Below are 10,078 nucleotides of genomic sequence, written 5' to 3' on the forward strand. Positions count from 1 at the left end.
GAGATATTTCATCTATCACCATTCATTACCATTGCCATCCCCCTCTCCATTCCTCATGTTTTTACTTCTCTCATCACCCCATCCATAGACAGTATATATGTTGAACAACCATGGGGACATCACACAACCTTGTCACATTTCCACACCGATCGTGAACCATTCACCTAGATGCCCATTAACTCTTACACATGCTTCACTACCATCATAAAACCTGTTGACGGCACCTAGCAGTTTACCATCTACACCGTACAGGTGCAAAAACCCCCACAATCCTTCTCTGTCTACTTTGTCATATGCTTTTTCCAGATCCATGAATACCATGAACACCTTATAGTCCTTCACACAAGCCTTCTCCACTATCAGTCTCACTGCAAATACTTGATCCATACATCCTCAGCCACTCCTAAAGTCACCCTGTTCTTCACTCACTAGGCCTTCTGATATCTCTCTTACTTTCTCTAAAATATGGCTTAGATCTTTATTTTAGTAATGTTAGTAGTGGCTCTCATTGCTGAACTGAATTCCATACCCTTAAAGCTACTACTGAATGTATGCCTGTTGTCTTCAAGCTGTTGTCTAGTCAGTCATATAATGCACCATTCATGCTCCATGAATTTTCCTCTGCCCTTCTGCTTTGTAAGAACACTTGTGAGGATCCTGATGGCATACATTATAATATGCTCTGTCACCTTTTCCCCCGGGCCCTGGCCTAATTATTAGCTGTTTATAATTGTATCTGGACAGAGGGTGTTTTTCCTCCCTCTTTTCGTAATGCTGTCATTCTCCCATTTCTTAAACGGGAAAAGCAAGGCCATGCCCCTCAAGATTATCGCCTCATTGCTCTTACTAGCTGCCTTTGCAACTTGTTTGAGCATATGACAAATCATCGTCTTATGGGGCTCCTAGAATCCAAGCAGTTTTTGTCTCTTCACAGTTTGGTTTTCGAAAAGCTCACAGCGCCTTAACTCCCATCGTAAATGTAGAGACTCATATCTGTTCAGCCTTCACCACTCTACAGTCTGTTGTCTCAGTGTTCTTTGACCTTGAGAAGGCTTATGACACAACCTGGCACTACCATATTTTACGCACAGTTCTTTCTTGCGGTATTGATGGTGACCTTGGTGTTTTCGTAAAGAATTTTTTGTCAGCTCATTTCTTTAGAGCCTGTGTTCAGCATACTTATTCAGATCCATTCCCTCAATACGAAGGTGTTCCTCAAGGCAGCATTCTTAGCACTACTCTTTTTTTGTTGGTAATTAATGGGATTGTTTTTTATCCCCCACTTGGTGTTTGCTCTTCTTTATACTGTATGTGGATGATTTTGCAATATATGCTTCAAATTCTGACATCTCTGCCCTTGGTGATCTTATTCAACGTTCGGTTTCTGCTGCCACAGAATGGGCTACTTCTCATGGCTTTTGGTTCTCTCCTCTTAAGTCTCATGCTATTACTTTTACTCATTCTCATCTTGTTTCTCAACCACCTCTTTTTCTCTATGGCTCTCCTCTCCCATACAAAACCTCAGTTTCCTTTGTTGGCCTTCTTTTCGATTCCCGTCTTACTTGGAAGGATCATATTGCCTCCTTGAAAAACTCAGCCTTGCAATGCCTCCGTCTCTTACAGACTTTGTCTCATGTGTCGTGGGGTGCTGATCGGACTACTCTCCTTTGTCTCCACGTTGTTCTCTTTCACTCTAAACTTGACTATGCTTGCCAAGTTTATTCTTCCGCTTCAGACTCCATCCTTCGACAACTTGATTCTGTGCATCATCACGGCTTACGTTTGGCTCTTGGCGCCTTTAAGTCCTCCCCAGTTGAGAGTCTGTATGCCGATTCAAGAGTTCCATCATTCATTGTGCTCTTCTTTCTTATCGTCCCGATGCTAAGTTGCACTGTTTTCCTCATACCCCTTCTCTACTCCTTCCCAGTCATGACTTAGACATGTTGTCCACTCCTAGGACTAAGCCACCTTTTGGAGTTCGAGCTCGTACTCTCCTCTTGCACTCCTCCCTTACTGTTAGTAATGTTTTTTCTTTCTGCACATGTCTTTTTCCTCCGTGGCTACTTCCGCAACCCCATGTTTGCCCTTCCATTTTCTCTTAATCCAAGTCCAATTCTTCTTCCTTTGTTCTCTGTTCCTAGTTTTCTGACCATCTCTCCCACCATTCCTCTGCAGTACCTATATACACTGATGGTTCAAAAACCCCTACAGGTATTGGATTCGCGATGCTCTTTCATAACATCTTTTATAATTTTAGCCTTCCTACTTATGCAAGTGTTCTAACAGCGGAGTTATATGCCCTCTCATTTGCTTTGTGATATATTTGTCGTGCCTCCTCTCCTTCATTTGTGATATTCTCTGATTCATATAGTGCTCTGTCCCTTCTTCAGTCACCTTCTAATTCTTACCCTTTAGTCCTTCGTATCTTGGAATGGTTGTTCCATATCTCCTCTTGTCGTAAAACAGTCCAGTTCTTTTGAGTCCCAGGACATGTGGGCATCACAAGCAGTGAATGTGCTGATCAGTTGGCTTGCATGGCTGTTACCAGGGATGTCTCTTCTTCCTTCCTCATTCCAGTCTCTGACTTTCTTCCTGCCCTATCCTCCTTCCTTCAACACAGGTGGCAGTCTTGTTGGGACTCTGTCACTAATAATAAACAATGTGTTGTTAAACCGTTTATTTCTCCTTGGTTAACCCCCTGCCACCGTAATAGGAGGTGGGAGACTGCTTTAGCTCGTCTTAGAATCGGTCATACTAGACTTAGCCACTCTTATTTGATGTCTGGTGGTAGCCCTCCCCTTTGTACTGGTTGCAATACCATTCTCTCCGTACGGCATATTTTCCTCAATTGTCCTCTACACTATGCAGCAACGTGCTGCGTTTCTTTTTTTGTCTCGCCTCCAATGTCCCCCCCTTCTTGCAGACTTTCTCCGAGAATCATTGTATTTTTCCTTCCATAATATCATGTCCTTCCTTACCTCTCTTGGTCTTTTTTCCAACATCTAATTCTGTTCCTTATCTCAGTAGCCCCATCTGTGGTATGATACACTTCTTCCATTGACCCATTTCTTTCACAATGCCATGTCTGTACTCCCTGCCCTCCCAGTGTACACAACTTGTAGCTGACGATCCGGCTTTATGCTGGATTTTGGCACTAGATTTCTATTGTTCTTCTTCCTCTTTCTCTAAAATAATTCTTCCATATACCTTCCCTACCACACTCATTAAACTTATGCCACAATAATTCTTGCACTCACTTTACCCACCTTTATTTTTGTACAGGGGTACAATCTCAGCCTTTTTCCACTCTGCTGGCACAGTTTCACTCATCCATGCCTTCTTATATATCTCCAACACGCACTTCATTCTGCTCTCTCCACTTCACTAAATCATCTCTGCATACACCTCATTAACCCCAGCTGCTTTCCTATTCTTCAGCCACTTCACAGCGCTCTTCACCTGTGTGTCACATTTCCTGGCACTGCATTCCTTCTCTGCACACCCCCAAAACCAATCATGTTCACAGTGGCTCTGATCTCTCTATTTCCATTCATCAGGTTTTCAAAATATTCTTTCCATCTGGTCCTTACTTCATATCATGGGTTAATAATCTACCACTTACATCCATCACACCTTCACATTTCTTTCTTCTTTCACTTCTACATTTCTGCACCTCTTTCCAGAATAACTTCATATTTTCAGAGTAGTTTTCATTCATTTTTCTTCCTAGATCATCATTTACCTCCTTTTTCTTCTTTACTAGTCTCTTTACATGCTTCATGCTCTCCATGCTTTCAGTTCTTATTTCAATTAAACCCCTGTCCTGCATCCACTCTAGCCACTTCTTCCTCTTTTCCTCCACTGCCCTCTTAACCTCTTCATCCCACCATTCTGTACCCTTTTTCTTGGCTGTTACTCTTACCACACCACGCACCGCTTTAGCATTCCTAACTGTGCAATCCCTAATTAAGCATTCCACAAGTTGTCCAGATCCATTTCATTCCAATTCACTGATTCCAACTCCTCCTCCACTTTTGCCCTGTATTCGTCTGCCATTTCTTTAATCCTCAGCTTCACAACTTTCAGTCCCTCTCCCTGAGTGCACCTCTCATGGTCCACCTCACTTCTCTCAGCTTGTTCTTGCATACCACAGTCATTCAGAAATGATTATTTCTTTCTCAGGTATCCGTTATTTACTTACATAAACAAATTATGGATGTATGCCATTATTTACATAATGTAAAGGTAAAACTGTTGGCTGATGAAAATATATATATATATATATATATATATTACTCATTCAATGTAGTGCTGCTCTCGGGTGTCTGCCCCGTCCTCTCCTCCATCCTTGTTTCCTTCCATCTTCTTCTGTCTTTTTTTCCTTCATTCTTTCTCTTCCTTCTGCCTACGGGTGACTTTACGCTCCCTCTTCTGTCTTTCATTCCTTCATTCTTTCCTCTCCCTTCTGCCTATGGGTGACTGTACACTGAGTGACAAGCCAAATGGTTTCTGGTACACCAGGAAACCATTTACTATGCTGGCTGGTAACCATATAATCAAATTATGGTACCTGGTGGTTTAGTGGGTAATTAACGTGCTCCAGTTGGATTAAGCCTATGTAGGTTTATATCCAAGGGATAGTTAGGGTTTATTGCTCATGTAATGCCACTCAGGGATGAGTGAGGTTGGTCACTCTCATCTTAAATGTCAGGACCAACTTTCCTAGCCCCAGCCTCCTATGCTTCTCATGGGGCAACATAGGATTGGGTGATGGATAGATGGATTACATTACCTGCATCTACTTTCAACCATCAGAGTTCATTATATGTACCACATTCCTGATCACTCATCTTAACATGAAAGGTGTATGACTTTTCTCATCATTGCCACTCCACACGACTTCCTGACAGATATTTGTTGGCTGGACACACTATTTGTATTTTTCTCACTCATTGTGAACATTCATCTTAATTTAACATGAGCTTGAATGCAAAACAGATAATAAAGGAACAGTACAGTTAATTAAAATCCTCTTTGTAAGTTGTGAGTAAAAAATCTTAAGAGTATTATGTGTGTCTTGTTCTCCGGTGCCTCGCTATGGCGAAATGCTCTCAACCACAAGGAAACATTGGTTCACTGCATAGGACAGCCCCACAGGGGTGGTTACTTTCTTATGGTTAATGGGTCTACCTGGCCAACCAAATTAGGGCTGAGCAACACCAACAACAACAACCAACCGAGATGTGGTGCTAGAAAGATGGTGTAAAAGGATCCTAGTGTCCTCTTCAGACTCATATTGCTCCACACTGCATTGTTGATGGGCCAACTGTTATTGTTTTATGAATTTAGGTTGAGATAATATTTTCAAATCTCTTGATGTAAGATTGGAGTTAGATATACAAATAATTGATTTTGGTTACTTAATATTTAGTATGTGCCTGTACTTTTTTTTTTCTTTAATGTCAGTCTACATGCTGATCATGTTATGATTTTTAGAATATACAGTCACTACTTGTTTTATGATGGGGTTACATCAGGTCATACCTTATCATATACTGATTTTATCGTAAATTAGGAGATTGAAACACATTATAAAAGGGGGGGTTATGTCATCTCAGCTTCCCAAAGTCACCTACCCAAGACTGAAATAAAAATGACAACCCACCTTAATCATTTCCTGTGTCGGTCCAAGTCATCTGCAAGACCAAAACAAATAATATCACGCCAATACAGGTGGTGTTACTCTACCTATCTATCTATCTACTGCCAGACGCCATAATCCCGTAAGGGGTTGCCATTTGACTTTGAGTTAGTTGTTTTACAGGGAGGGGCACTAACCCTCCACCAACCCACTTGTTGACACGTAGGGAGCACCTATGGTTTGGTTATATGGTTACCAACCAGTGTTGTAAATGGTTTCTTGGCTTACAGGAAACCATTAGGCTTCTCACTCAATGTAAAGCCATCTGTAAAGGAAAGAAAAGCAATAAGAAGTGACAAGAAAGATGGGAGAAATAGGAAGAGAGGAGAACAGGCACAGAAAAAGAATGATAAAGGCTAAGGAAGAAGTAGGCATTACTCACGTACAGTAAATTGTTGCAACAACACAACAGTCACACATGCATAATGTTGGCCTGGTGCTACACAATGTATAGGACTACTGTAGTACAATGCTTGGCTGAGAGGTGACGATAGCAGGGGGGGGGCACACATGAATGAGTGGAAAAGATAGGGCTTTGAGGGGATGACGGGACCTCTACTGAACTAAAACAATGCTCTGCATGCTGGGGCCGCCATCTTGCCTGAGACAAGCGACTGTCGCCTTGTGTGTGCATGGCGCTTCGTACGAAATTTTCCGAGGGCAATATCGTTATAGCAGGAAATTCATCGAAAATCGGATTTTGGGGTGGAACGTTTCTGTTATCGTTGTAGCGAATTATCGTAAACCGAAAACGTAAAACGATTAGTGACTGTATATGGTTAACGTTGTTAAGCAACATGGCTGTATAGTATGAAAGGTTTAGGTATTTTCTAGCCTTCCTCTGCTACACATTCACTGGGGCACCATGCCAGAATAAAGTAGCATTTGTACATTAAAGTAGAGGGTAATGACAGGTATGTATCACACATTTTTGCTGTTGGTGAGTTTACTGGTGTTCTGTTTTTTTATCAGTTTGAGTGTTGATGGCAACATTGTGTAGTTCATCTGAAGCGAGGACGGGAGGGAGGGAGGGAGGCAACACCACTGCTGAGGATTACTGTGATGGACCAGAGGAAGATGCATTCCATGCTCAGCTTCAAGCATTTTTACTTGAAATTTTATATGTTGCACTTTCTCTATAATTGTTAATACTGTATGCAGATTTGGATCACATGTAGTAATGATGCTGGATTGGCAGTACAACTCAATACTGTACAAGTATTTGCCAACATGGTCATGCAGACTGGTCTTTTTTATTTTTTTGTATGGGTTATGTAACAAATCTGTAAAATATGCCTTTATCATCTCTAATGCATCATGCCATAAGACTCATTTTAAGACAAAACATATTAATAAAAATATAAATAAAATATGTAACATTGTTTTAACCTGCTCAGTTTTGTGTATTAATGTACATTATTCCTTGAAAATATTATGTGTAGCTGTAATAGCATCAGTGTTGTAGCTGTAATAGCTTCAATGTGCAATTCCTCATGCAGGATATTGTCTTAAGATTAGTGTATGTATTAATCATTTAATGTACCAGGCATGGGGCTGAGACCATGCCTCAGGCCTGAAGGTCGAAGCTGAGGCTTAAAAAAAAAAAAAAAAAAAAAAAAAAAAAAAATCTATAGCCTGACGCCACAATCCTGTAAGGGGTGGCGTTTGTCTTTGAGTTAGTTGTTTTACAGGGAGGGGCACTAACTCTCTGTCAACTCACTTGCTGACATGTAGGGAACACGTATGGGTAGGTCATATGGTTACCATCCAGTGTTGTAAATGGATTCCTGGCCTACAGGTAACCATTAGGCTTCTTACTTAATGCAAAGCCACCTGAGAAGAGGGGAGGCGGTAGCTCAGTCGGTAGAGAGGTGGCCTGCAGTCCTACCGGACCCAGGTTTAGATCCCCGCTGGGGCAGGGAACAGTTTAAGGATTTGAATATCATAAAAACAGACTGTACTGATCTACCAGAAGACCTGCCGACTTGTCGTTAAAATACCCCCGCTAATACCAATACACCAGTTCTGTACGAGACAATCCTAGCATGTACTCAATGTGGACGGTGGCTGTTAGCGCCAAAGTGGAGACATGTAAAGGTGAATAGTATATAGGAGGACTACTAGGTCTCAGGAGCAGGCAGCGAAGCCTATGCCCAGAGTTGGACACATTAGAAAAATAATAATAATAATAACAAAGAAAATAAAGTGACAGGAAAGATGAGGGAAATAGGAAGAAAGAAGGGCAGACACAGAAAAAGAATGATAAAGGTGAAGGAAGACGTAGGCTGCACTACATCAAAAAAGTGGATGATGTTGAGAAATAGGAAGAGAGGAGGGCAAACAGAAAAAAATGATCAAGGTGAAGGAAGAAGTAGGCAGCACTACATCAAATGAGTGTTTGATGGTCGTCACCACGTACCAAAAAATATATATATATATTGAGGTTGAGGCCAAGGTCGATCAATTTCAACAGATCTCGAGACCAAGGCTGTTATGCCCTGATGATTTAAATTTAATCGTTGAAAGTATGGAGGAGTCCATTGAGAAGTCTAGAGTTGGGATGGAAGCAAAGGTACTGAAAATTAATTCTGGTAAAACAGGTCCTGGTTAGTATGTATGAGGAAGGCAATATCAGTAAGCAGTGGTCCTGTGCTGTTGGTAAGAAGGAAGTAGACAGGAATTCTGTCCTGTGTAGCTACAGCTTGTAAAAAATGGGTCCATACGAGACCAAGATGTGTTAAGGGTAGTCTGGACGATGTGGTAAATCATCCTGGCAGTGGATAATAGAATGTTAAGTGTTAATTAGGTTCACATCCAATTGGATGTATGGAGGAATTTTGTCACTTGGGGGACATGCTGAGTGCAGGTGGAGCAGAGGGCAGTTCTGCTGCCAGAATGAGAAATGAAGAAGTTTAGGGAACTATCTTTACTGACTATGAATTGAGTCTTCTTTAGAGCAAGGTACTCTCTCTTCATAAAACATGTGAGTTCCTTTTGTTGGGAGTTTTCCCGGGCTTGGTTCTGGCTGTCTACTCTGTCTTAATTCTGTGGTTCTTCAGGTCTTTCTTGAAACTCTCAGGCACAGTTATGTTGGTTCTGACCCAATGACATGTGACTTTTAACCATTCATTTTCACTTCCTCTCATACTAAGGGAATTCACACACATTTACACCACCTGGTAAATATCCTCATGCACAGTCAATTTTACCCCCTCAGATCAGTTCTTATTGGCATACATCATACATCACAGGCTTCCTTGATGTCTGTTGTTTTTCTACTCTAAAACTATGAAGCAAATCATACATCACTTTGTTTCCTTAATGTCTACTCTTTTTTTTTTTTTTTTTTTTTTTTAGCTGAAAAACTTATTGGAAGATGAGACTATGACTACTTTTTATTAAAAAAAAAAAAAAAAAAAATCGGATATTCTGTCAGGTAGGCTGAAACTCTGCTTTCTGTCTCTACTATTTAGGAGCAGAATTTCACGAGCTTTCCAACGGCAGTTTTAGAGTTCTGATATAACAAGCAGTTTTCAAGATAATGTGAAAATTTACAAATCTGGCAAGGCATGACAAACTGGGTCAGCAGCCTGTCGTCCCTCTTGTCTCTTCTTGCTTCTGTTGTGATCTGAGTTTCCAATTGTTTTACTTTGTGTTGCTTATGTTCCAGTATAAAATATGAATTACTTAAACTTATTCTTTTAGGACAATATGTATCACTGTGATTTAATATTTGAATAATTGAAAATTAGACCATAAAACTATCTGCTGCGACATTCTAAATTCCCTGAAAGAGTTAAAACTGATGACATATCTAACTCTTGGCTGTCACGTAGCCAGTCATTATCTAACTACTTCCTTGTCCCTTGAAAGAAAGAAGGTGGAGTGCAGGAAAAGGGTAACTAAAGGGTCCACCAGGCTCATGTTCAAATGAGCCTGGGCATCAAGACCAACAAGGAGCACTCGGTGCAATACCCATGCCCTATACTCGGTCTACGGGCTAAGCCTTTGACCTTGCCATGTGATCTTGACCTCTGACCAATTGCTTTCAAAATCAAACTGCTTCATCCTTGCCTGGCCCTCCTCAACTCTTCCACCAAATTTGGTCCAAATTAGATAAAAACTGAGTTGATCTTTCCCTATGCGATTGAGCTTTGATTCATTGTCCTCACAATCAAATCACTTCATACTTTGCTGAGTCACAGCCTTCTATCATGTTTGGTCTACATCAGATCAAGTGCTTAAATTATACTGTTCACACACACACACAAACACACACATCGTACGTGTCTCAGCTGCCTCTCAACCACTGCTGCAAACCGTAAGTAGTTTTCAAGAATTATGTTTGTCCTGTCTCCTTTAGTCTTATCTAGTGTA

General features: G+C 41.0%; 1 protein-coding gene across 2 annotated transcripts in view; it reads left to right on the forward strand.

Annotated features, from left to right (window-relative positions):
- The window catches only part of Ubc4 (ubiquitin conjugating enzyme 4), a 30,102-nt gene extending 23,061 nt beyond the window's left edge, over positions 1-7,041 (forward strand). For both annotated transcript variants that reach the window (XR_013896191.1, XM_080267560.1), the window contains exon 6: positions 6,674-7,041. The gene's annotated coding sequence lies outside the window, so the exon portion shown is untranslated. The remainder of the gene's footprint in view (positions 1-6,673) is intronic.
- Positions 7,042-10,078: the final 3,037 nt, after the last annotated feature.

The sequence above is a fragment of the Coenobita brevimanus genome, chromosome 24, assembly GCF_032717465.1.
Source record: "Coenobita brevimanus isolate Jiangsu-jjx chromosome 24, ASM3271746v2, whole genome shotgun sequence".
NCBI classification, from domain to species: domain Eukaryota; kingdom Metazoa; phylum Arthropoda; class Malacostraca; order Decapoda; family Coenobitidae; genus Coenobita; species Coenobita brevimanus.